Source organism: Mastomys coucha, unplaced genomic scaffold (assembly GCF_008632895.1).
Source record: "Mastomys coucha isolate ucsf_1 unplaced genomic scaffold, UCSF_Mcou_1 pScaffold22, whole genome shotgun sequence".
NCBI classification, from domain to species: domain Eukaryota; kingdom Metazoa; phylum Chordata; class Mammalia; order Rodentia; family Muridae; genus Mastomys; species Mastomys coucha.
The window spans coordinates 143,521,691-143,548,874 of NW_022196905.1; the positions used below are offsets into that span (position 1 = coordinate 143,521,691).

A 27,184-nucleotide genomic window follows, 5' to 3' on the forward strand; every position below is an offset into this window, starting at 1 on the left:
ATATATATATATATATATATACATATATGTGTGTGTGTGTGTGTGCATGTGTGTGGCTGCTGTCCATGGAGGTCAGAAGAGGGCATCAGGCTAGGGCTACACAGAGAAACCTTGCCTTGAGAACCCAAAACAAACAATCAAACAAACAAACGGGGCATCAGATCTTCTGGGATTGGAGTAACAGATGGTTGTGAGCCACCAGGTGGTTTCTGGGAATGGAACCCTGGTCTTTTGAAAGAGCAGCAAGTGCTCTTAAGTGCTTAGCCAACTGTCTACCCCTTAAAGTTTTTTTCCAAAAACATTTTTATTTATTTTTATGTGTATGAGTATTTGCTGACATGTCTCTGCCTGTCTGCATACCAAGTCCCTGTCTGGGACCCAGTGAAGTCAGGAGAGAGCATTGGCTCCTCTGGAACTGGAGTTACAAGTGGTTGCGAACCACCATGTGGTGCTGGGAATTGAACCTGGGTCCTTTTCAAAAGCAGCCAGTGTTCTTAATAGCTGAACCTTCTCTCCAGTCCCTCAGCTCTTGATGCTTTGAGACAAGGCCTCACTGTATAGCCTAGGCTGGTTCTGAGGCCTGTATGCAGGTGAAGCTGGCCTAGAACCCCTAAATTCTAGAATAACAGCATGCCCCACAATAGCTTTCTAAATGATGTCATACGTGTAGCAACAGTGATGCTTTCTGAGGATAAAATACATTTCTTCCTGCATACCAGATATTAAAAGAGCCCATAAACTCCCTAAATGTACTGCTTTTCTTGGGTAGAATATTCACTTTGAATTTAAAATGTGTTCTTGGATTCAAAGAATTCTACCTAGGTTTTAGATCCTGATAAAACCAGTTTAGACATGCATAAAAATTCCCCAGCCTAATGGGAAGGGTGAGAGGAATGGGGCTCCCAGGCTGGAGCTGGTAGAACTCAGAAAGAGCAAAGTCACCCACAGAGTCCAGAAAGAATCTGCTGTCCCGTGTCATCTGAATCCAAACCCTGGTGGCTCTCATCCAGGGCTGCAGGGCCAGGCTGCAGCTTTCTCCTGCCCCCAGGACTGGCTCCTGCTTTGTATACTTTGTGCCCAAAGCATCCAAGTCCTTGGGATTTATAGGAGCTGATGGCTTTGGGGAACACTTATTTCTCCCTCTCAGCTCCAAGCACCAAAAGGCATTTCTTTCAACACGCCAGGGGGAAAAATAGCAACTAAGAAAATCAACAGTCATCTCTCAGGCAGAAGGACGGATGTGGGGGAGGCTTTTCTCTACAGACACCCCCCCCATCTTTTAAAAAGAGCGCCATATCAACCTCTTATTTTTTTTCTCTTTCAACTTTATTAATAAACGATGTATGTCTGGGCAAGGTGGTATAACTGTAATCTCAGCACTGAGGATGGATTATGTGCATGTCGTTTCAGGGCAACCTGGTTACATAGCAATACCCTGTCTTTTAAAAGGAGGGGTTTAGAAAGAAGGAAAGAAATGTAAAAACTTTGACAGTAAGTTCTTGGGGCTGGGGGTGGGGGATGGCTCAGTGGTTGAGCATTAGCTGCTCTTGCTGAGGACCAGGGTTCAATTCCCAGCACCTACATCGTGGTTCAATTCCCAGCACCCACATCCTGGCTCATGGTTCCTGTAACTCCAGGGGATCTGATGGCCTCTTCTGACTTTTACAGGCCCTGGATCTATGTGATATACAGATGTAGATACAGACAAACACCCATACACATAAAATAAAAAGGAACAAAAACCTAAAAAGATAAGTGTTCTGGCCTAAATATTATATAGCCACAAGTTATCTTCATTGCACAGGTAGATTTATTCATCACAACTAGAAGGTTCAAAGAATGTGATTTTTTTTTTTTTGAATGATTATACTTGAACTTGAAAGAGAGTTTTTGATCTGTTTTGGTCTTGAATGAGCCACCCAAGTCCTAACTTAGAGTCACACTGGTTGCCATCTGCAGGTGAGAAAGCAGACGCCAGACACAGGGCAATATACTTCCAGGCAAAAAAGTTAACTTTGCTTTTTTGCTAGGCTTCCTGGTGCAACTTTGCTTTGCTAATCCTTTCTGGAAAACCTATCTTTTCTGAAACCGAGGCAGGAGAATCATAAACTTAAGGCTTGCCTGTGCTACAGCATGAGTTTAAGGCCAGCCTGGGCAATTTAATGAGGTCTTATATTAAAACATTGTTAAACATTTTTAAAACTCATTTTATACATGTGGATTTTTAGCTGCATGTATGTCTGTGTATCACACCACATGCATACCTGGAGCCAGAAAAGGGCATCAGTTTCCTTGGATCTGGAGTGACAGATGGTTGGGTGCCAGGAACCCAACCTGGGTCCTCAGCAAGAGCAGCCACGGAACCATCTCTTCACCCCTGTCTCAAAATAAAAGCAAAGGAAAGACTGGGTTACAACTCAGTGGCAGAACTCCCGTTCTTGGCTTCAGTACTAAAAAACAACAAAAATGAAAATGAAGACATGGTTACAAATGCTCAAAGGAAGACAAAGGCCAGCAATGGCAAAGAATGTGCAGTATATAAGAATGTCCAGGGTCACCATGGGAGATAAGCAGAAACAGTATTCTTTACCAAAGATTCCGATAAAGCGTCAGAGTGGAGAGAAGGTAGGCCTGATAGGTCAGCTGAGTTGCCTCTCCTACCCTCACCCTCATTCTCCAAGTCTACCCAGACCTGGACATGTTGCCCAAGGGCATGTCTATTCTATCGCTGTGGATGTAGTCAAAAGAGCTTATGGAATAAAGCATTTAACTGGTTGCCTGGCTTATAGTTTCAGAGGGTGAGTCCATGATCATCATGATGGGAACCAGGGCAGTAGGCATGGTGTTGGACGGAAGCAAAGAGAGAGTGAGATCAGGCCTGGCATGGACTTTTGAAAGCTCAAAGCCTACTCTCAGTGATCCCCTAACAAGGCCGCACCTCCTAATGCTTCCTAAATAGTCTATCTTAGCTAGGGTTTTACTGCTGTGAACAGACACCATGACCAAGGCAAGTCTTGTAAAGGACAACATTTAATTGAGCCTGGCTTACAAGTTCAGTGGTTCAGTCCATTATCCTCAAGGCAGGAAACATGGCAGCATCCAGGCAGGCACGGTGCGGGAGGAGCTGAGAGTGCTACCTGTTCATCTGAAGGCTGCTAGCAGAATACTGGCTTCCAGGCAGCTAGGATGAAGGTCTTAAAGCCCACACCCACAGTGACACACCTATTCCAACAGGGCCACACCTTCTAATAGTGCCACTCCCTGGACTGAGCATATACAAACCACCACACAGCCTACCAACTGTGGGCAAAGCACTTAAATATATAAGCTTATGAAGGCCATAGTCTTTGCTTCAGACTCTGTTCATCTCTCAGTTCAGCCTTCCAGCCTGACCCACATGCTTGACCCAGGAATTGAGCTGTCTACATAGATTCCTCCCTTCCCATCTCCCCTCAACTAGCAAATGAAGTCCATGGTTTCTATCCTTTTAGTGTCTGTCACTTCCCTCAATTCTCGGGCCACCATCTCCTGCTTCAGTGACTCCATTGGTTTCTAATTGTCTAAAATACCTGGACCTCTCTGTCTTAGAACACTCTGAGTGAATTCCCATATCCAGGTGACTTACCATGGATCATGCTCCCTTTCTTCAAGGATCTCATCATAGCTCCCTGGACCCTCACGAGAGTTCAAACTCCTTAGCACAACTCCCAGGCCCTGCATGCACAGGCCTGCTGCTCTTCTAGCCTGTGTCAGCTCCCAGCGGCCACTGGGAAGTGTGTGTGGGGGAAGGGGGATCAATGTCTTATTCATCCATTCCTTTCCTTCCTCAGTCCCTGAAGAGAATGCTCCTCCCACCCTTCCTACCTTTCCTCCTGGCATCCCTAGTGTGGTGGTTTGAATATGCTTGGCCCAGGGAATGGCACTCTTTGGAGATGTGGCCTTTTTGGAGTGGGTGTGTCACTATGGGTGTGGGCTTTAAGACCCTCACCCTGGCTGCCTGGGAAGCCAGTCCTGTCCTAGCGACCTTCAGATGAAGAGGTAGAACTCTCACCTCCTCTTGTACCATGCCTGTTAGCATTCTGTATAAACTCCACAGTTGACTGAACCTCTGAACCTGTAAGCCAGCTCCAATTAAATGTTGTCTTTATAAGAGCTGCCTCGGTCATGGTGTCTGTTCACTATAGTAAAACCCTAACTAAGTCACCTGGGCTCTGGGGACAGCCTTCTCCTCTGTGCCCAGGACTTTGAACCTACTGTCCCGTCCTGCCTCATTCCCACTGCCCCCTCATTGTTTGTGGCCTTCAGTTTGTGTCTGCTTGCCATTTTGCACCCAGCCTACCACCTGGCCTACAAGAGCTGCTTGATCTGTGAGTCAATGTTTAAACATGATAAGCAGAGAAAGTTCTGCAGAGATGGGGATCTAACCCTGACCTGGCTCCCTACTGCTGCACTGCTGCATGTCCCTCTGCCCTTCATCAGCAGATGCTGTGTGCATTTGCTGTTACCCCATACATATGTACAATTATCACATGGTAAAAGCCAACAAGGAGGGATTGAGAATGGCCCAATCAAGCTCATAGTAAAGTGAGACTGAGTTTCTGGTCTCTTACAGTCTTCACAGTGCTCGCTCTGGCTCGTCCCCCACACCAGGACCAGGATGAACCTAAGAGTTTGGCCACTATTTGTTTGTTTGCTATGCTGAGGTCAAACCCAGGGATGTGTAGCAAGCTAGGCAAGCACCTGTACCTCTGGGCTACAGTCCCAGGCCTGTTCGTTTTTAACGTTAAAATCATCTGTACTTAACAGGCATCTTTTAAAACATGCTCAAAACAAACATGAAAGTGGAAATACACAGTTCAGTCCTCAGTTCTGTAGATGATTCTTCTTTTGGGAGACAAAGCCGTAATCAGCCCAAAAGATCTCTTACAACTGCTGTCAGCATTGAGGTTGAGGTGTTGCTCAGTGGTGTGGAGCTTTGGTCCAGGTTCCATCTGTCCCTGCCCCGGTGCCTCAAGGGAGTTTAATGGGAGACAAAGGAGAGGCAAATGTCATGTAGCAAAGACTGGATGCCCTGGCAAAAACATTAAGGTACAGTTATTTGAACTCCTACTTAGGATGCATAAGGGGCATTCTGAAATGTGTTGGGTACAACCATCTAGGCTGCTGCTGCCGTCTGAGGTTCACTAGGTGGTAGAGGTATCTACAGACAGTGAACAGGAGGCTCTACTGTCCCACGGTGAATACATACCACTGTTCTCAGCGACAGGGTCTCCCTAGATACTAACAACTCCCTAAGTGAAGGCAAAGTAACAGGAAAAGACAGCGAGCCTGCAGTGGGTCGCGCTGGAGTGAGGAGGAGAAGGAGGGCTGGGATGGATTATCCAGACATGGAAAGCACAGGTAGGGCAAACCTATGAACCTAGAAATGCAGTAGAATCCCTTAGAACCTGGTCTAACCTTACAACGGGTGTTTGTTGTTTGTTGTTTGTTGTTTTAGGATCTAGGATAGAATCCAGCCAAGTTCTCTGCCATTGAGCTACACTAACATTTAAAAAACATCGTTGAGGCTGGAGAGTTTGCTCAGCAGTTAAAACACACAACCTGCTCTTCCACAGGACCCAAGTTTGGCTGCCAGCACCTGTGTCAGGTGGCCTGTGATCTCAGTTCTAGGAGATGCCTCTGGTCTCCTCAGGTATGTGTAGATACATATACACAAGAATAAATATAATTATTTTAAAGAAAAAATCTATTTGATCTTTCTTACACTATTAAATAAGTAGTTTAAGAACGCTGTGGAGCCTCAGGACACAAGTCCAGCATCCTGTCAGAGAGAAAGCCATTGTTTGTTCTGCAGAAGATGCAGGCAGCTAGCATCTGACTGCTGTGGAGGGGGAGGGTGGGTCCGAACTGGGGTTCTCTGTAATAGCAGTTGGCGCTTTGATTTTTCCAGGTCCTAAATAATATATTGTCAGGGTAAGCCAGTAACACTGTGTGCTATAACTTGGAAAGCTTAAGACTGACTTGTAGAGCAACCATGGTTTGACACTGAACAAACAGCATGTGAGAGGCAGGCAGGCAGGCAGGGCGCTGGCCTACCTGAACTCATTTGGGTTTCTTCCTCAGACCATCTAGTCCCTGGGAACTCAAGTGACTCATGGCCAGCCTCATTTGCCACATTCCTTCCACACTGACGATTCAGGCCAGTTCCAGTCGCTCGAGGAATGTTGAGGGCCATGGAATTCTCCAGCACTTGTTGGGTGAAGAGAGCCGCTTCCCCTGATAGTGGTGTGGGCCTTGGGAAATCCCAGAACAGCCTCCCCGAGGTCGCTGCCCTGCATAGATCCTGGGGCCCGCGAAGCTCTCAGGAAGGCTGGGTGTGAGAACTACTTCAAGCATTCTCTTCCTGCATCTTGGCCTTATAGAGGCTGGGAAACCAGCAGGGGTTCCCTTAACCTGTTGGACAGGAAGGGCTAGGCGGCTTATGCTTGCTGGAGGCCTCCTGCTGCTCTGAGCAGCTTAATGGCTCTGGGCTCTTCCTTCCTGGAGGGAGAGTAGGTAACACCTGCCAGTAGCCAGAACACAACTTTCTTGACAAGACCTCTGCGGAAAGTAGCAGTGAATGCAAACTTGAGCTTTGGTGTTCTGGGAATGGAGTGGGAGGTGGGGTGAAGCACCAAATGCTTGAAGGAACAAAATTTATATTGAGCATGGTAGTACACACTTTTAATCCCAGCACTCCAGAGGCAGAGGCAAGCAGAGCTCTGTAAATTCAAGGCCACCCTGGTCTACATAGGGAGTTTTAGGCTATCTAGGGCTACAGAGAGCATCTCTGTCTCTAAACAAACAAACAAGCAAGCAAGCAAACAAACACAGTTACTAAGAAGAAAAGGAAGTTTCTTGCCACTGCTGGCACATGCCCTTAATCCCAGCACTTGGGAGGAAGAGGCAGGCTGAATTCTGAGTTCAAGGCCAGCCTGGTCTACATTCCAGGACAGCTAGGGCTACACAGAGAAACCTTGTCTCTAAAAACAAAAAGACCAAAACAACAACAAAACAAAACAAGAACAACACGATTTCCTGAGGGTGGGAATACTAATGTTTTTTGTTTTTTGTTTTTTTTTTTTTAAGATTTATGTTTAAGACACTGTCACTGTCTTCAGACACACCAGAAGTGGGCATTGAATACCATTACAGATGGTGAGCCACCATGTGATTGCTGGGAATTAAACTTGGGACCTCTGGAAGAGCAGTCAGTGCTCTTAACCTCTGAGCCACCTCTCCAGTCCAATACTGATGCTTCCTGAGGAAGGGAAACCCTGGCCACTCTGTTCTTCATGCCAGTGTTTTGTACTTTAGGGTTTTTCAACAGGACTTTGCTATCCTCCTGCCTTAGCTCCCTGAGTATCAATGTGCAATGTTTGTTACTTTAACAACTTTAGCCGGGCAGTGGTGGCGCTTGCCTTTAATCCCAGCACTTGGGAGGCAGAGGCAGGTGGATTTCTGAGTTCAAGGCCACCCTGGTCTACAGAGTGAGTTCCAGGACAGCCAGGACGACACGGAGAAACCCTGTATCAAAAAACAACAACAAGAAAAACAACTTTAAATGTTTACCTCTTCCTAGTTCTAGTACAACTGACACTTTTATACCCCTTAGCAAGAGTTTTGGTATCTGGAAATTACTGGTCATTCGCTTTGTTGTTATTGTTCAGTTGTATTTTTGAAGGGGGCCTCCCAGTTAACCTGACCTGGTCTCAGATTTCCCTATCCTTACCGGGCTGTGGTGGCCCACACTTTTAATGCCAGCGCTCTGGGGGCAGAAGAAGGTGGATCTCTGTGAATTCCAGGCCAGCCTGGTCTACATAACAAGTTCCAGGACAGTCAAGGAGAAACCCTGTCTTGAACACCCCACCCCCACCCAAATTCTCCATCCTCCTGCCTCAGCTCCCTGAGTTCTGGGATTTTAAGTTGAATCACCACAGTTGGCTCTGCTGTGCTAAAGTTCTCTCTGGAGGAATAATGTCACATCCGTCAAATGCTAAGCCTGTACCATGACATTTTTAACCTACAAGGCAGTCAGCAGAAAGATTATGTTTTTCCTCGATCGTTTCTTGGTGGACACTTGTTGAAGACAGGATTTGCAAAGAAGACTCATGTTCATCCTTTTTGTTTGGTTCCTTCAGGCCTCCTCCATAGCAACTAACTTACGGTTATGTGCATGTGTGTGCCTGTGATGTGATGTGGTAAAGAGCAAAAAGCAGGGTTAAGTTTTTCAGCATTAAAAAATTGAGGATGTTTCAAATGCTGCTAGTTGTTAGCAGTTTTTTTTTTTTTTTTTTAGTATAGAGTAGAGTTTATTTAGGGCATGGGGAAGGAGTTAAGAGAGTAGCAGAGGCAGAGAAAGGCAGAGAGGAGAGAGTGGAGAAGTGGAGGCCGGCCATGGCCACATGGAGAGAGCAGGGGGAAGGGAATGGGAGCAAGGGGGCAAGAGGCAAGAGAGAGGCAGGAATACGAGGGTAAAAGCTAGCAGTTCCTCTTTGATGTGCATGTGGTTTTGCCTATGTGTAAGCATAGGTATGTGTACCCACCACATGTATGCTTGCTGCCCACAGGGGCCAGAAGAGGGCATCAAATCCTCTGGAACTAGAGTTTTAGGGGGTTGGAAGCACCATGTGCGTGCTGGGAATCAAACCTCTTGGAATCAAATTCTCTGGTCCTCTGGAAGAACAACCAACAAGTGCTTTTAACCTCTGAGGCATCTCTACATCTGTTTCCCCCTCCCTTCCCCTCCCCTGTATTCTTTTTCTTTCTTTTTCTTTCTTTCTTCCTCCCTTTCCTTCTTTCTTTCTTTCTTTCTTTCTTCCTCCCTTCCTTCCTTCCTTTCTTCCTTCCTTTCTTTCTTTCTTTCTTTCTCCCTCCCTTTCTTTCTTTCTCCCTTTCTTTCTTTCTTTCTTTCTTTCTTTCTTTCTTTCTTTCTTTCTTTCTTTCTTTCTTTTTTTGAGACAGAGTCTCAATGTAACTCTGGCTGACCCTCTGTAGACCAGGCTGGCACCAGGCTGGCTTCAAACTCAGAGATCTACCTGCCTCTGCCTCCCAAGTGCTGGGACTAAAGATATGTGCTGCATACCCAGATCATTAGTGGTTGTTGGTTTTTACTATTTTGGATCATTTGGTCCTAATTTTGTTGTTGTTGTTGTTAGTTGTCATCATAGCTATTCTGGTCCATATTTTAATGCTAAAGTAAATATCCAAATTAGAAAATAAAAAATAGCTGGGCCGTGGTGGCGCACGCCTTTAATCCCAGCACTTGGGAGGCAGAGGCAGGCAGATTTCTGAGTTCGAGGCCAGCCTGGTCTACAGAGTGAGTTCCAGGACAGCCAGGGCTACACAGAGAAACCCTGTCTCGAAAAACCAAAAAAAAAAAAAGAAAAGAAAAAATAATGCTAATAAACATATTTTTTGTTTTTAAAGTGTTTCATATTTTATTGAATTTACTTTATTTTAATTTTATCAGTAAGATATAATAAATAGTGTCCATTTTGGCCACCATTTGGCATATACATTTGTATAGACAAAGTGGTATATGTGGTTGAATCTAAAGAAAGTTATAAATAGTGCTTTGGCCAAAAACACTCTTTGTTTGATTTTAAATTATTGTTTTGTATGGAAAATTGATTAGAAAAAAAACATTTAGTTTTGATGTGGGGCTCCTCCATTGAGCCAATAAAGAACTTGTTTGGAAATAATTCACAGCTTCTAGAACTCTAGAGAGTATAATTTTTTTCTCTTTAATTAGTAGCTTAGACTTTTTTTTTTTAAGCCAATGCCAAATGCGACTTGAGCTGGAGTTTTCAGATCATCTCTAAACTTGGAACTTGCGATTTTCAAGTGGGTTCTAAAATTGGCAAAATACTTCCCCTTGCCACGGTAGCTAGTGTTCTCCCATTCTTAAGAGTTTATCTCCTTTTCTGAGCAATAAACACTTTGTCTTTAGTTTTTAAATAATTGTTTCTATTTCCCCTTTGGGGAGGGAGTAAGTACCAAACCACAAAACCTCGTTTATATCAATAAAATTAATCTAGCAGTGTTTTGAAAGAAAAGGAAGGAAATAAAAGTCATTTACCTTTCTCTCTTTTTTGGGGGGGGGACCATAAACAGTCTTACTAGGTAGCCCCAAAAAGGAGAGCTGGGGATATGGCTCAGTTGATCAAGTGCTTACTGTAAAATTACCTACATACCCTTATAACACACACACACACACACACACACACACACACACACACACACACCCATCTCACACGAATACACCTATCTCACACACACACATCTTACATACATCACACACACATACACCTATCCCACACATACCTCACACACACACATCACACACACACATACATCTTACACACACACCTATCAAAAAAACATCTCACACACACCCATCACACATACACACACCCATCTCACAATACACTTATCACACACACATCTCACACACACATCATACACACACATTCACATCACACACACATCACATACACATACCCATCTCTCTCTCACACACACATACCCATCTCTCTCTCACACACACATACACACATCACACACATACCCATCTTATATACCCCTATACATACATACCCATCTCTCACATACACATATATTTCACCCCCCCATCATACACATACATATACCATCACACATACCCATCACACATACATATACCTATCACACATGCATCCATCACATATATCCATCACATACATATATCCACCATATACATACGCACCTATCACATACTCACATTTTACAAATGCACCATTATATACATACAGACACTTATCACACACATCATACACATACATACCCATTACACACACAATCCATCACACCTCTCTCTCTCTCTCTCTCTCTCTCTCTCTCTCACACACACACACACACACACACACACACACACACACTCCCTCCCAGAAAGAACTGGTGTCCAAACTTAGTGGTGAGTAGGCTTGAGTGAAGGTCAGCACTTGTCTCTCTGGACTGGGCAAAGGTGCCCTGCTGATAGTCGGTGAAAGTAGTACGCCCTTACCTCAGACGTGTCACTATGTCTGGCCACCAGGAACGGAACCGAGACTGAAGGAATGGCCCCTCCCATATATCATCAATGGATTTTCAGTTAAGTACTGAAGGTATGTAACAGGGAAGAGAATGTCTTTTCAACAAGTTGTGTTAGAGCTGGATAATTGTTATGAAGAGAGGTGGATGTTGATCCTTGCTTCCCATAGGATGCAAAGCTGTCTGACTGAACTAAAAACTCCTAGAGTTAAAGAGAGAGAAAAAAAACTTAGGTTGCAAAAACTTCCATTAGTGAAAGAATGGATAAGCTGGACAAATTTAAGGGTCTGGAGAGATGGCTCAGGGGTTGAGAGCACTGACTGGCTCCTCTTGCCTAAGACCTGGCTTCAGTTCTAAGCACCCAAGCACCCATGTGGTGGCTCACAACCATCTGTAACTCCAGTTCCAGGGAATCAATGCCCTCTTCTGACCCCTGCATGCACATATGTATGTGCATATACATATCTATAGGCAAACACTCACACTTAAAATAAAAATACATACATATTTTTTAATGAAAAAAAAAATCCCTTGGGCTCTGGTGCACACCTTTAACTCCAGCATTCAGGAGGCAGAGGCAGGTGGATCTCTGTGACTTTGAGGTCAGCCTGGTCTTAGAGCTAGTTCTAGAATAGCCAGGGCTACACAGTGAAACCTTGCTTGACACATACACACACACACACACACACACACACACACACACACAATTTTCCCCTTAGAAAGCTATTATTAAGAATGACTCCGTGGGAGCTGGAGAGCTGGCTCAGCAGTTAAGAGCACTGGCTCCTCTTGCAGAGGACCTGGTTCAGTTGCCAGGATTCATATCACAAGTGCCTCTAACTCTAGTTCTAGATACACATGCTCACACATAAAAATAAAATACATCCTGGAAAAAAAAAGAAATGACAATAAGGTATAGAAAGGGAAAATATCTGTAATACATGCATTTGATTTAGACTTTTTAAACTTTTTTTTTTTTTTTTTTTTTTTTTTTTTTTTGGTTTTTCGAGACAGGGTTTCTCTATGTAGCCCTAGCTGTCCTGGAACTCACTCTGTAGACCAGGCTGGCCTCGAACTCAGAAATCCTCCTGCCTCTGCCTCCCAAGTGCTGGGATTAAAGGCGTGCGCCACCACCGCCCGGCTTTTTAAACTTATTTATTTGATGTATGTGAGCATCTACCTGCATTCATGTTTCAGATACTACCTCCCCCATAGCCCTCTCTAGTCCCACCCTCTGGCAACCACCATCCTTCCCTCCCATCCTCATCTGTCTGACTAGTCTTGGTGGCATAGTAGATAAGAGTAAAGATTATATTTCACCTATATTCCCCATAAAAGAAAATATACAGTGCTTGTCCTTCTGTAAGAACCCGCACCACTTAAGCAGTCTCCAGAGTTCGCCCCTGGTGTAGCATGTGTCAGAATCACTCTCCCTTTATGACTGAATATGTTTCCTCTTAGGTGCTGCGTTCTGTTTACCCACTGTGCTGCTTAACTTTGATGTCAACTTGATAGGCCATCGAATCACTGTGGAAACCAATTTCTGGGCAGGTGTGGAAGAGATTCTCTAGATTAGGTAAACTGAGGTGGGAAGACTCACCCTGAATGTGGGCAGCACCAGTCTGTGGGCAGGGGTACAGATATAATTCAAGGTCTGCCTGCCTCTGTCTCCTGACAGCTGGGATTAAAGGCCTGTGCCACCACCGCCTTGCATCGCAGTGGATGGACTACAGAGAGCTGCTGAGTCCCTATCATACTGAACTGTGGAAGTGTAAGCTAAAATAAATGCTTTTTCTTTTTCTTTTTTTCTTTCTTGAGACGGGGTTTCTTCTTGTAGCCCTGGCTGTCCTGGAACTCGCTCCATAGACCAGGCTGGCCTTGAACTCGCAGATCTGCCTGTCTCTGACTCCTGAGTGCCAGCATGATTTCTCCTTTCCTTCCTCCTTCCTTCCTTTCCTCGTTTCCTTCCTTCCAAGTTGGTTGTATCAGGTATTTGATCACAGAAATGAGAAAATCAGCTAAATGTGGCCATTAATGTACCAATGGATGATCTTTAACTTATGCTATCTAATACCTTGTTTTGATTCTAGCCCAGTTCAGCCCCTCTCTTCCCTTTCCTCCTCCTCTCTTGTTGAGGTAGGTTCTCTAGCCCAGGCTGGCCTTCCACTTGCTATTGTAGCCAAGGATGACCTTGAACCCCTGAAAGCCAAGTGCTTTCATCCACCTAGTGCTGGCATTACAGGGATGCCATCACACTCAGTTTAAAGAGGTAGTGGGGAACTAACAAAGGGACATGTGCATCTAGGCAATCACATTATACTAGCCACACCCCTTAACAACTAGCCACACCCTTTCACTCTGGCTCAGGTCCCCATTTTCTCTTAGCGGATTTTTTGGTTTTGTTTCTGTGGTTGTGAGGATTAAGCCTGAGAGTAACATACACGCTTAGAAAGTGCTCTTCCACTGAGCTCCATCCCCACTCACACTTGGATCTTTTCTGTGGACTATATTAACTGACTGGCTTGTTTTTCTCTCCTGAACCGGCTAGTTTACCACCAGCTCCATTTTCTCCACAATCTGCTCCTCCTCCACCGTGCCCAGTCCAGTCCAAAACTAATACAAGGAGCAACTTATGCAGCTTTGCACTCTGATCCTTCTCCCATCCCGCCTAAAACAGGATAGTCTTTTTTTTTTTGTTTTTGTTTTTTAAATCCAGTTGCTGGTCATTTTCTCCCATTGGTTTAGATTCTGGTCTCTGAAATAAATACAAACATTCCCCTTAAGCAGGTGACAGACAACCTACTATATACCTGAGGGTGACCTTCATACCTTCTCACATGGTGTCCCCCATAGCCTTGTGCCATTGGTCAGTGTAATCACAAAACGACATCAAAAAACAGTCATCTGCCCGGTGGTGGTGGTGGTGCACGCCTTTAATCCCAGCCCTTGGGAGGCAGAGGCAGAGGAGGGCAGATTTCTGAGTTTGAGGCCAGCCTGGTCTACAGAGTAAGTTCCAGGACAGCCAGGGCTATACAGAGAAACCCTGTCTCAAAAAACAAACAAACAAACAAAACAAACAAACAAACAAACAAAAAACCCCAGTCATCCTCCATCTGAAGGCACATGGAACTGCTGCCTCTTTGCTCTGTTGCCCTTTAACTGCCTGATAGGTCTCCCTAGCCCCAGTGCAGACATATACCAACTTGGAAGTCAACTCTGACATTTACTCTATAATGTAAGTTCTTATGACACCTTTGGGCCCTTGGAAGAGTAGGCTGAAGCTAAACAGCGTATTTCATTAGTAATAGGACTGTGGGTTCAGTGACTCTCTCTGCTGACAGGAGTTCAGGCCCTACTATGCTCCCCCCTGCAGGATTTCCTATCATTTGCTCCCTGGAGGCTATATTTCTGAATAAGTAATGGACTTTCTATCAGTCTCCCTGGATGCTCAGGGTGACAGTGGGCCATGTCCTTGATCCATCAGCTCTGCCTCTGACAGGTGTGGGCACTGGCTGGTGATTACAAGCAAAAAGCCTTGACAATGGCCAGAGAACACACACATTCAGAGAATGTATGTGTGTAAACACCCTATGTTCCAGATAGGGAGTAGCCCATAGAGCATCTTCAGCTGAACCATTGAATATGCTTGTTCCAGGGAGTGGCATTATGAGGAAATGTGGCCTTGTTGGAGTAGGTATGGCCTTGCTGGAGGAAGTGTGTTATTGTGGGGTGGGCAAGGAGACTCTCCTCCTTGCTGCCTCTGACCAGTCTTCTCCTGTCTGCCTTTGGGTCAAGATGTAGAAATCTCAGTTCTTTCTCCAGCACTATATCTGCCAGGACACTGCCAGACTTCCTACTATGATGATTTGGACTGAACCTCTGAACCTGTAAGCCAGCCCCAAGTAAATGTTGTCCTTTCTAAGAGTTGCCTTGGTCATGGTGTCTGTTCACAGCAATGGAAACCTATGACAGCCATCTCCTCGGTGTTCTCTTTAGAGATAGCCTTACTATGTAGTCCCAGATAGCCTCAAGTTGCTATCCTTCTGCTGCAGCCTTCCAAGTGCTTGGATTACAGGCAGGTACCACATGTCAGGGTCTTTATTTTCATTAAAATGAAAAAAGAAAACCAATATATAGTCTTCTAAGGCCATTTTTTCTTTTTTAGCCAAGTGTTTCAGACAAATCTAATTGTCTTTGAAAATTGTCCTTACATGTTTTTAAAAAATGATTACTAGTTATGTGTATACATGTGTGTGTCCTTGTGGGTACTCTTGGAGTCCAGAAGGTAGTGGACCCACTAGGGCTGGAGCTAGAGGCTGCTGGTTATGAGCCACCCAAGGTGGGTGTGGGGAACTGAACTAAGTCCCCTGAAACAGCACCTGAGCTATCTTTCCAACCCCCACATACTGGGGTAGACATCTATCTATCTATCTATCTATCTATCTATCTATCTATCTATCTATCTATCTACTTCTGTGTGGGCACGTAGAATGTATATGTGGCTGCATGTACCATGATATGGAGGTCAGAGGACAACTCTGGGGTTGGTTCTCTCCTTCCACCTTTGCACAGGCTCCAGGTACTGAACTTGGGTTGCCGGGCTTGTACAGTCCAAGTCTATCTGCAGAGCCAGCCACTGGCCCAGTCTCCTACACTCCTGCTCCTGCTGGAATCTGGGAAGAGTTGGTGGAACTGGAGGAAGTGAGTGCAGAGAGGACACTAGAATGCTCGGCCTGTGCCGAGGGGCACTGGAGCAAACTCTGCCTGCTCCTCCATAACGTCTTTCTTCACTCACCCTGAGAGTCTAGTTATAGAGTACTCAGCTCTTAAGCATCCCCCAAGAGCCATGTGGTATAAGCTTGTTCTCCAGGATGATGTTTTTAGACAGTGGAACCTAGATGGAGGCTGTTAGGTCATTTGAGTGTGTGTGTGTGTGTGTGTGTGTCCTTGAAGAGGGCTGTGGGGCTCTATGATGTACCTCTCTCACATGCTTCTTGCCCACTTGGTGCCACTAGATGGGGCCTGCCTTGCCACTAGCCTGAGAGCAAGGTGCAGCTGACCACCATGCATCTGTAAAATTCTGGGACCAAAGAAACCTTCTCTGCTCTCCACCAGCCCACCTCCTTCTTCTTTTCCCTCTCCCTTCCCCACCCCTCCTCCCCTCCCTCTCTTCTTCTCTCTTTCTTTTTCTTTTATTTCCTTTCTGTGTTCTGTTTGTTTTGTTTTGAGACAGGGTTTTTTGGTGTAGCTTTTGCTGTCCTGGAACTCACTGTGTGTACATCAGGCTGGCCTTGAACTCAGAGATCCACCTTGCTTCTGCTTCTCAAGCTCTGGGATGAAAGTGTGGCACCATGACCCAGGGAAACCTTTTCTCTTTGTAAACTGACTGCTTTGGGTATTCAGTGTAGCAATGGAATGCTGAGTAACAAGGGGCTGTGATGAGTCTCACCTAAATTTCACGAATCAAGAAAGGACTCAGCAAAGGCTTTACCCTGAAAGTGGGGTCAGAAATCACCACAGTGCTACTAACTGGGCTTGAATGATGGGGCGTGTAGGTCTGAAATGGGCCTACTGTACCTCTGCTGTCCAGGCTGGGTTACTCAGCACTGGAAAGTGTCTTGACCATCAGTCTAGCACGTCAGCTGTCACTCAGCCTTTCCATTTCTCTTTTCCTGTTTCACACTGAGCTTCTGCATATCTCTCAGGCAGTCTGGAAATCCCACCCAGCACTGACCTCCCCAAGACCATGAACATCCCCCAAGTCATACTGTGCTCATAGAGACACCAAGTGTGAGAGACAACCCTTCATTGATTGCTGCTTCCTGGCTCTCAAAAACCAGGGCAGCAACACTTGGATCTCCTAGCTCACTAAGAGGACAAGAAGATCTTGAAAGGTCAAGCGGTTACACAGGGGCCTTGGCTTTTTTGTTGCTGTGATAAACACCATGACCAAAAGCAAGGTAGGGGAGGAAAGGCATTATTTTATCCAGAGAATCAGGAATCAAGCAGGAAAGGAAGCAGAGACTGTGGAGAGATGCTTGCTGGCTTGCTCCTAGGCTGCTTGCTGTTCAGCTAGCTTTCTTAGACAGACCAGCTCCCCTTACCAAATGGATGGCACTGCCCACAGTGGGCTGGGCCTCGATGGAGAAATCAATCAGCTCTCAGGAAAATGCTGCATAGACGAATCAAGCCCATAAGCCAGTCTGATCCAGGCACATTTTCAGCTGAGGTTTCTCTTTCCGGGTAACTCTAGCTTTGTATGAAGTTGACAACTGAAGTTGACTGTGACAATCACCTCAAATAATTCTGCAATAACCTGGTCTGGATAGTTCCAAAAATAGTGTTACCGAATTCACTTACACAAACACAAACAAAACCAGAGTAAACTGTGTCCCCAGCCACAGCAACTTGCTTAAGGTGAGTTTTAAGTGCATCTGCCAATAATCTTAAACGCTCTTGAGCACTTCACTGAGACACAGGTTGATGAGGATATTCTAATAAAGGAATGGATACCTCAAGGACCACAGGCTACGTGTGAAAATCACCATCAACATAAAAGCCAAGAGCCTTGGCCAAGTTACTTCCTTGAAGTGAAACGCATGTATGAAAACTTGGTCTCAGAGGCATTTTGCTATCCCAGCATTTGCACGGCTTAGAACCTAGGGCTGGAACCATCTGCAAATATCAGATAGTTAGAGGGTTCATCATGGTCTCCAAAAGGTTTGCAAGCCCTTGCTTTAAAAGAAAGTGAAGGTCAAAATCAAGATGTTTTAGGGCTGATACAGAAGATTGAGTGGGCAAAAGAGCTTGCCGTGCTGACCAGAGGACACGAGTTTGATCCCTGGATTCCATGGTGGAAGGAATAAGAGGTGACTCTCAAAAACTAACCTCTGAACCTGGCAGTGGTGGTGCATGCCTTCAATCCCAGCACTCTGGAGGCAAAGGCAGACAGATCTGAGTTGGGGGCCAGTCTAGTCCTCAGAGTGAGTTCCAGACAAGCCAAAACTACACAGACAGTCCCTATCTCATCCCCTTCCCCTGAAAAAAGAAAAAAAAACAAAAACAAACAAACAAACAAAAAATCCGAAAGACATCTGATCTCCACATATGTGCCAGAGCATGCACATACACACACACATAGCACTCATAAACACACTGACTCTAAATATAATGGAAAGGTTTGAAAAGATACTTTTTAAATGTATAAGCATAGTAAATACAAAAAGTTAAGAATTTCCACCCATATATATATATATATATATATATATATATATATAGGTAGTATGTCAGATATCGAACATAATCACCACATGTTTAGTGACCAGATTCAACCACTAAATATGAGAAACACTAATAAGCATTTAAGATATGAATCCACAGGTATTTTTACCTCCACGAGCATACGACAGTTACAGGCAAAAGAAAATGTATTTGGGTATGTGTTCAAACACAGATTTTAACTAGGGTTGTAAACCACCAATATATTGACCTTCATCACTGCCTAAGACCTCCATCACTGTCTATGACCTCCGTCGCTAAGACCTCCATCATTGTCTAAGATAGACCTCAGTCACTGCCTAAGACCTCCATTACTAGATCTGCATCACTGTCTAAGACAGACCTCCATCACTGTCTAAGACCAACATCCATCAGGCCAACCACCATCACTGCCAGGTAAATTTCAGTCAGGTAATTTAAAGGTGATGAAAAATATTAGCCAAGCTGTTACTGAGTCAGTTCTAACACCTCATTTTCATATATAAGAGAGAGAAGCTCCTACCCATGCTTTGTAACAGAGTGATTAGAAGATAGACTGTGGAAACTCCTTTTATAGCCAAATTCTGCAGCCAAACCCTGCAGCCAAAAATCAGAATCTGAACGTGCATCTTGAAAGCCAGGATCCATTCAGGGTATTCCAAGAATAGTTCTCAAATTACTGGAAAGTATCACTTCCCTACGCTAGCCTCCAGATGGATTTTAAAGCTGAAAGAAAGGGTTGAGTCAGCCTTGTACAGCCCAATCACGTTACTGCTTCCTTCATTTGTTTGTCATATTTAAGACATACTACACAAGAATACAATTGACTTATGTCTTTCATAAATATTCCTTAGGTTTGCCGCATGCAGGCACTGCTCTAGGTACTGGGAACCCAGCAGTAACAAAACAGATCAAAGATACAGTGTAAGCCGAATTTAGATGAAGAAGCATACAGAATAAAACAATCGGGCTGTCCTGTGTTCTGTCCTGTGTTCCTTCAACACATGGGTGTGCCTGTGTGAGAGGAGTATGCAGATGCTGTAACCGGAAGACAATCTCAGGGGTTGGTCCTAGCTTTCCACCCTGACACAGGGTCTCTGTCACTTATCTCCTGCATATGCCAGGCTCTGTGAGTATCCTATCCTTGTCTCCCACTGCCATGACACCTTAGGAGCACCAAGACTGTGGCCACGCTAGCTTTATGTAGGTTCTGGGAAGTTGAACTCTGGGCCTTATGTTTTTGAAACACATGATTTTATCTATTGAATGATCTTTCTCAACCCTTCCCTTTAAAATGTCTCCCATGTGTATAGGAGGGACCTATGAGCCATGGTGTGGTGGACGAGTGCAGGCGAGAGGACAACTCTATGGAGTTGGTTCTCCTTTCACTTTTACGGGGTTCCAGGGATTGAACTCAGGTCACCAGGCTTGTGCAGCAAGCACCTTTACTCACTGAGCCATCTTGCCAACCCCCATTTTAAAGGAGATTTTCAATGTGTAGCTCAGGCAATCCTCAAACTTGCAATCCTCCTGCCTCTGCTTCCTGGGTTTTGGGGATTACAGCTGTGTCCCATCATGACCATCCAAGCCTGTTCCTCTTAAGGCCACACCCCACTCAGGTATGTCTGGATCAAAGATAGATAAATAAATAAATAAATAAATAAATAAATAATAGAGGGCATGACGGCTCCTATGTATGGTTGAACGGAAGTCTGTTGTAGGTATGAAGGAGAGCACCACCGTCAAGAGGCATCTGGAAAGGTCCAGACAGAAGCCAGCCATGAGAGGAGAGGAAGGTGACCGGGGAGAGAGGGAGAGAGAGAAGGAGAGAGAGACCAGGAGCCCAGAGACCAGGAGGCTAAGGCCACATAGCCAAACTGGTGGAGGTTACATAGGTAAGAGAAGCTGGGGACAGAAGTGAAGTTTGGGGCTGGAGAGGCTGGGGTTGGGGGCAGGGTGAGAAGTGTTGAGAGGAGCCTGGACTCTAACAGGTGTGGGTAAAGCTGAGAGAGACTGGGGGCACCTCAGGGAGTTAAATAGGCACCTCGGGGAGTCATTCCTCTTGACTTTGAGACCTAACAATTTCCTGTGATTATTCCTGCTAGTAACTCAGCGTATTTCCGAGGCAGCAGTGGTGCCTTTAACCCCAGCGTTCCGGAGGTAGAGGCAGGCAAAAGTCTGTGAGTTGGAGCTAGCCTGGTCTATAGAGCAATTTCCAGGACAGCCAGGGCTACACAGAGAAACCCCTGTCTCAAAAAAACAAAAACAAAACAACAAAAACCCAAAAAACTAATTCAGCGTATTTTTAAAGATGTTTCCTGACCATTTATTTAGACTACCTTATACAGGATCATAAAGACAGCTTCATTGTGATATGATGTACAAACTATACACATGTCTATACATCCTGTCTCTAATTAGTTAGCTTCATTTGGGGCTGCGATTCTGCAGGGCAGTTAATCTGCCATGGGCTTTTGAGGAGCCTCCTCTATGAAGGCCAGTCCCTACCTGAGGCTGTGTGTGATCCTATACTAGGGAGGCCATGGTGAAGGCACCATGCTTTGGAGGCCCAGCAAAAAAATCAACATGGTGGAGAATCAAAACAGGCAGTTAGGGAGAAGGGCGCACAAACTTCAGGAGAGAAACAGCTGGCTGGGCAAAGAGATCAGATGGAATCTTATTTCCTGGCTTAGAAATGAGCAGTCCTGAAGGAAAGGCCAGTTAGAACTCTGTTGCTAAGCCGGGCAGTGGTGGTGCACGCCTTTAATCCTAGCACTTGGGAGACAGAGGCAGGTGGATTTCTGAGTTCGAAGCCACCAGCCTGGTCTACAGAGTGAGTTCCAGGACAGTCAGGGCTACACAGAGAAACCCTGTCTTCAAAAACCAAAAACCAAACCAAACCAAACCAAACCAAAAAAAAAAAAAAGAACTCTGTTGCTGAGTGCCCTGCCCCAGCCTGAGGCCAAGGCTCTACCCAGAATGTCCGCTGTCCTGGCTGCTTTCTGGCTTGTCTTTTGATTCACAACGTTAGTTATTGCCCCATTGCCATGTGGTCTGGCTCAGAATCATCTTTTACATCTGAAATTTGCTCTCTCTGCTTAACCTTATTCAGCATCTTTCCTAACAATCCTTTAGCTACTTCTTTTCAAAATGCCAGAGATGCATGAAAAGCTAGGAACTCCCCACTCAAGAGGATTATTTAATATAGGATTAATATATAATTATTTAATATAGGATGCTCAAGGGGATCATTTATAAGTAAGATAAATAGCAAACTCCCTAATCTCAGGAGCTGGGCGCAAAGCAAAGCTTACATGAAGAGAAACATGAACGGACCCTCAGCCACCTGTGCTCAGAGCAGATAATAAAGTTTCTAGGAAATGGGCAAAGCGAGGGAAGGGAGATACTTTACTGGTCCATGACTGGAGCCTGAGATGGGAGAGAGGAGTAAAAACCAGACCCAGAGATGAATGCAGTCTTGGTTTGTTTTACTGTGGGAAATAATATATATTTCTTTCATTCACTCACAACAATGAGACATTGTTGAAAACTCACAGGTTTTTAACAAATACCCCACCCCAAAGCCAGGTCTTGCATGGTACCCAAGAGTTCTTCCCCAGCTCCAAATACCTTCATCCCCCACCCACAACTTTTTCTTATGGAAAACTACAAACACATGCAAATGCAGAGAAGGGAGTCACACTTAAGTGCCATGACACCCCCAGGCCTAGTTTCCTGGCTCCCTATCTTCTGCACTACTTTGTGAGGACTGCGCTCTGGCTCCCCCTTCACTAACTTCCCCTCCCCCTCTTTAGGGGGGAAACCTGGGAACAGTAAAGGGGTCTATGTGAGAGAAGGAAAAAAGCACCCACAGAAACACTGGTGTACTGAGCAAAGTGTACAGAGGATAGAGAAGAAGGGAGGCGAGCCTCCTAGTGGCCCAACCCCTGGCGATGGGGGTGGCAGGGTTTAGGTAGGGCTGGGCAGCTGGGTAGAGTTCCTTGAGGTCTGGACTAGGATCCGAGAATGTGTCTAATGTTATTTCATCTTTGTGCAAATGTTTCAGGACGCCTCTGCAACCCAGGAAATGCAACCTGCAACACACCCAGGCAGTACGTTTCTGCACCGTGTAAGGGAAGCACTCTTGCATAGATTTCGATGTGGAAAAACGTTCCATAAAAACACTCCGGTGATAGGAGTTTTTCAGCCCCATTATGAGCTTATGAAACCACCAGCCTACGAGTGGTTCATCATAATCATCACGACTTAGCACATGTCTACCATCTGTTTATGGACTGGGCCCTTGTCTATCAAGTGCTCCGCCCCCAACCTATAGTCACGCCCCTCTCACTTCATTTCCTCCAATCTCACTCAGAGATTGTCCGCACTGGCTACTGCAACCACCTCCCTCCAGTTTTAACCGCTATTCAGCTTCCCGTGAGTCCTTTCCCTGCAGAACACCCAGACTCAGGACGTGCTCACACTATGGCTCTCAGCTGGGCCTCTCGGCCTCCATTCCAGCGCTCCCCTGCTTGATCGATTTTAGGCATTGACTAGTGCCTGACCTGCGGGAAGCTTTGTGAGCAGAAGTGCCTCCCTGCTGATAGGCTTCTCAGTGTCCCTGGCACCTGTTTAGATGCACACCGCCACCACCCCTGGAGCTTATTTTTCTGCTACCACCCCTGGAGCTTATTTTTCTGTACACAGGTTCTCAGAGGCTCACACAAGATGGGATCAGAAGATGTGTCCAGGAAAACATGGGTCACACAAGATTAACCGTACCACCCACACTTCCAGAGTAACTCAAGTCTATAGAGAAGTGTCTTCCCCAGACTGGTGTCTGTGCACACTGTTCTTCAGGGACTTTACATTCGACCTGAAAATTCAAATTCTTTAGAAAGCATGGAGACCTTTTCTTTCCTTTCCCTTCTTTTCTTTTCTCTGCTTTTCTTCTTTCTTTCTCTCTTTCTTTCCCTTGTTGGAGACAGGGTTTCTCTGTGTAGACCTAGCTAACTGAACTTTGTAGATCAGGCCAACCTTGAACTCTCGGAGATCTGCCTACCTCTGCCACCAGAGTGCTGAGATTAAAGGTGTGCACCACCACTGCCAGGCATGGAGGCCTTCCTTAAAATAAGCACACTTCCAGCTCCAATTCTGCCACTTAGCTTGGTGCACCCCAAGTCTCACAGTTGTAGGAAATCCTCTGTACTCCCTGCTGAGGTCTGGGACATTTTAGCACGCAATCTAAAGACTACTGGCTGATGGCCACTTCCCACTGCCCGAGCCTCAGTTTTATTGTCTTTGCTCGTTGAAAGCATGTCAAGGCTCCAGCCTTTGGAAGGTACAGCGTGTGCCACAGGCATTCAGAGGGGACATCTAGACTCCAACGGGGTCTTCTCAGCCAGCTGGGAAGACCAGGAAGCAGGCACTGCTCCCCATCCTCATACTGTCAGCAAGCAACACTATATATCTTAATGTCTGGATCAGTGTTGGATGAATGACTGAAGGAGGAAATAAAGTGTTTGGTCCCTTCTGTTTCTATCACTACAGAAACACAAATATTGGACTTTTTTATAGCCATTGCAAGCTGTGTACCGCAGTTTGAAATTTTAAGGTCTCAGACTTAAAACCACCCCACTTTATATTTTTAACAGTAGGACAAGTCAATCTCTAGGACCAGGAGAATCTCCTTTTTCTTTCCCTCCTCCTCTTCCTTCTCCTTCTCCTCCTTCTTCCTCTTCTTTTTGGTTTTTGTTTTTTGAGACAGGGTTTCTCTGTGTAGCCCAGGCTGTCCTGGAACTCAATCTGTAGATCAGGCTGGCCTTGAACTCAGAAATCCACCTGCCTCTGCCTCCCAAGTGCTGGGATTAAAGGCATGTGCCACCACTGCCTGGCCCAGGAGAATCTTCTACCTCGAGTTTCACCCCTGAGAGTGGCTGGCCTTTCAACACCACAGACAGACCTGTGAATCCAACCAAGCCATCAGTTTGCCAGAGTCAGGAAACTCCGGCAGGAGGTGCTCGTGCAGCCCAGTGTGGACATCCACAACTGTCATCCTGGCTCTCAGGAGGGGGACAGAGAATAAGCATGTCCCTTAAACCAATGCAGAGAGTGTTAGTAACATCATCCCAAACAAAAATTACAAAAAGCACCCGGTATGGTGGTGCATGCCTCTAATCCCAGCACTCGGGAGGTGGAGGCAGGTAGATCTATGTGAGCTTGAAGCCAGCCTGGTTTATAGTGCGTTATTGAACAACCAGAGCTGTGCAGTGAGACCCTGTCTCAGAAAACAAGAACAACAAAAAACAAACTACCACCACCACCACCAACAAAAACCCAACCACCCTCAAAAGAAACCAAATAAACAAACAAAGAAAGAAAAAAGAAAGGAAGAAGGAAAAGAAAGAAAGAAAGGCATTCTCACCCCAGAGTCACCTCTTATAAGACTATAGAAAGGTAGATCTTGTTCTAAATTAAGTCTCCTCCAGTTCTGTTTTGATTGTGTGTGTGTGTGTCTTTTTTTTTTTTTTTTCTAAAAGCATTCTGGTTCCTTCCCCACTGTCTTTCATTCTGACAGTTAGGGAGTTTCCTAAGCAGAGGTGGAAGTAAACCAAACCAAACCAGCCCTGCCTTTTACCCTCAGATTTCTCTAAGTTTACCCTTCCCTACACTTTTCTTTTTCTTATTTTTTCTTAGTTTTTTCTTTTTCTTCTTTTTTTTTTTTGAGGTGTCATTGTTCTGTTTTTGTGGGGTCTTTAACTTATGAACTTATGGTGGCTTTGAACTTTCTACCTGACTGCCTCCTGAGTGCTGGGCTGGCAGGTGTATAGTACCATGCTTGGCAGCTGTCCTTCACTTTTTTTTTTTTGGAGAAAGGGTCTCACTATATAGCCCTGATTGGGCTAGGTAGACCAAGTGCCCTTAAACTCACAGAGAATCACTTGCCTCTAACTTTCAAGTGCTGAGTCTAATAAATGTTATTAATAAATCACATAGAAAAGAAATAATGGAAAATGATAACTAAACCACCATACCTGGCCTAATGATAAATAGTTTGTGTATGCACGTGTGTACATGTGCGTGTGTGTGTGTGTGTTGCAGGGATTGACCTCAGGCCATTTGGCATGCATGGCCATATAAATACTTTTTCACATCTCCTGGGCACAGAAGTGACAGGTGATACTTTATATAATGCTGGGTGTTATGGCCACACTTTTGATCCCAGCACTCAGGAGGTGGAAGCAGGTGGATTTCTGAGCTCCAGGCCATCGTGTCTCACGTTGTGAGTTCCAGGACAGCCAGGGATATATTTAGAGACCCTGGCTCGATAAAAGAAACAAACAAAAAAGTATAAAATACTGCTGTCCAGAAGTCCTGTTCTCTATTGAATCTAAGACATCTCAGGATGTGTGTGAGGCAGAGCTGTGCATGCCTGTAATCCTTGCACTCTCAAGGCTGAAGAAGGAGGATAGAATGTTCCAGGCTAGTCTGGGATATACCTTACTAAGACTATGTCACAGACAAACAAAAGGAGCCCCAGGATGTAGCTACTGCCTTAATTTCCCAGGAAGGAACTGAAGTTCTGAACTGCTATGAAGATTATTCTAGACCTTCTGAAGTTATCTGCCCCTTCTCCTGCTCTGGGCTGGACCACTAGCCCTGGGGCATGCTGGGCAAGTGTTCTCTGTCTGAAGTACATCCTGACTCTGCTCCTGTCAGCTTTCACTTTTCCCTACAAGCTAATTAGTCTACTTCAATTCTCACACTCTGTCGACAAAATGCCAACCTTCGTTGAGTTTGTTGTTTTGAGATGTGTATGGTCTTAAGTAGGCTAGGCTAGCTCAGAACTTGCTAGGTAACTGAGGCTAGCCATGAACTCCTGATCTTCCTGCCTCTGCCTCCTGGGAGAAGTGCTGGGATTACAGGAACACACCAAGACCAGTTAGTCTATCTCTATCTATCAATCCATTTGTCATCTATCTATCTATCTATCTATCTATCTATCTATCTATCTATCTATCTATCTATCTATCTATCTTCTTAATCATCATCTATCTGTCATTTATCTACCTACCTATCATCTATTTATCTGTCTGTCTGTCTACCTACCTATCATCTATCTATCTATCTATCTATCTATCTATCTATCTATCTATCTATCTATCTCTTTCATAGCTGGGGGTTGAACCTTCAGTCTCAACTTAGGCAAACATTCCACTATTGAACTATATCCCTAACCCTAAAACAAAAACCAAACATTTTCTTTTTGTAAAGTCAAGTTCACTGTGTGTCCCATTGCCACCCTGAATTTCCTGGATGGGACTCAAATGTCCTGAGGTTTGAACAACCACCTTGTTACATACCCTCCTTCTACAGTCCCCTGCTTCAGGCAGGGGTCCTGCTACTGGCTTGGTGGCCGCAGTCGGCATTCTGGAAGTTGAGCAGCAAGGCACAGACAGGACATACAATAAACCCTCCACAGTTATTGGCTATGTGAACGATTTAACAGTTGAATGAGTGAGCAGGAGCCATGAACCTCAGCTCTTCCCCCACCCTGAGCCAGAGATTAATTGATTATAAAGTCCAACATCATAAATCTCTCTCATATCGTCTCTCCCTTTCTGATCCCTGCCTTGCTTCCCTTGCTGGATTTTGTCAGGGCTACAATGATATTAATATGCATAAAAGCACTTGGGAAAGAGGAAACTTCTTCTCTGAGGGTTGAGGGGGAGGGGAGGAATCCCTGAGGAATCTGGACTGAATGTACCAGGCCTAGTCTACTGTTCTAGATCTGCTGTCTGCCTGATCATGTTTTCTC

General features: G+C 45.2%; 1 long non-coding RNA gene across 2 annotated transcripts; it reads left to right on the forward strand.

Annotated features, from left to right (window-relative positions):
- The first annotated feature begins 5,524 nt into the window (after window positions 1-5,524).
- On the forward strand, window positions 5,525-22,598 carry LOC116068793. Of its 2 annotated transcripts, XR_004109694.1 has the most exons (6): window positions 5,525-5,692; window positions 12,571-12,685; window positions 12,788-12,880; window positions 19,221-19,290; window positions 20,088-20,261; window positions 22,433-22,598. It is a non-coding gene; the product is annotated as an uncharacterized LOC116068793 (long non-coding RNA). The 2 variants fall into 2 exon arrangements; XR_004109693.1 differs by lacking the exon at window positions 19,221-19,290.
- Window positions 22,599-27,184: the final 4,586 nt, after the last annotated feature.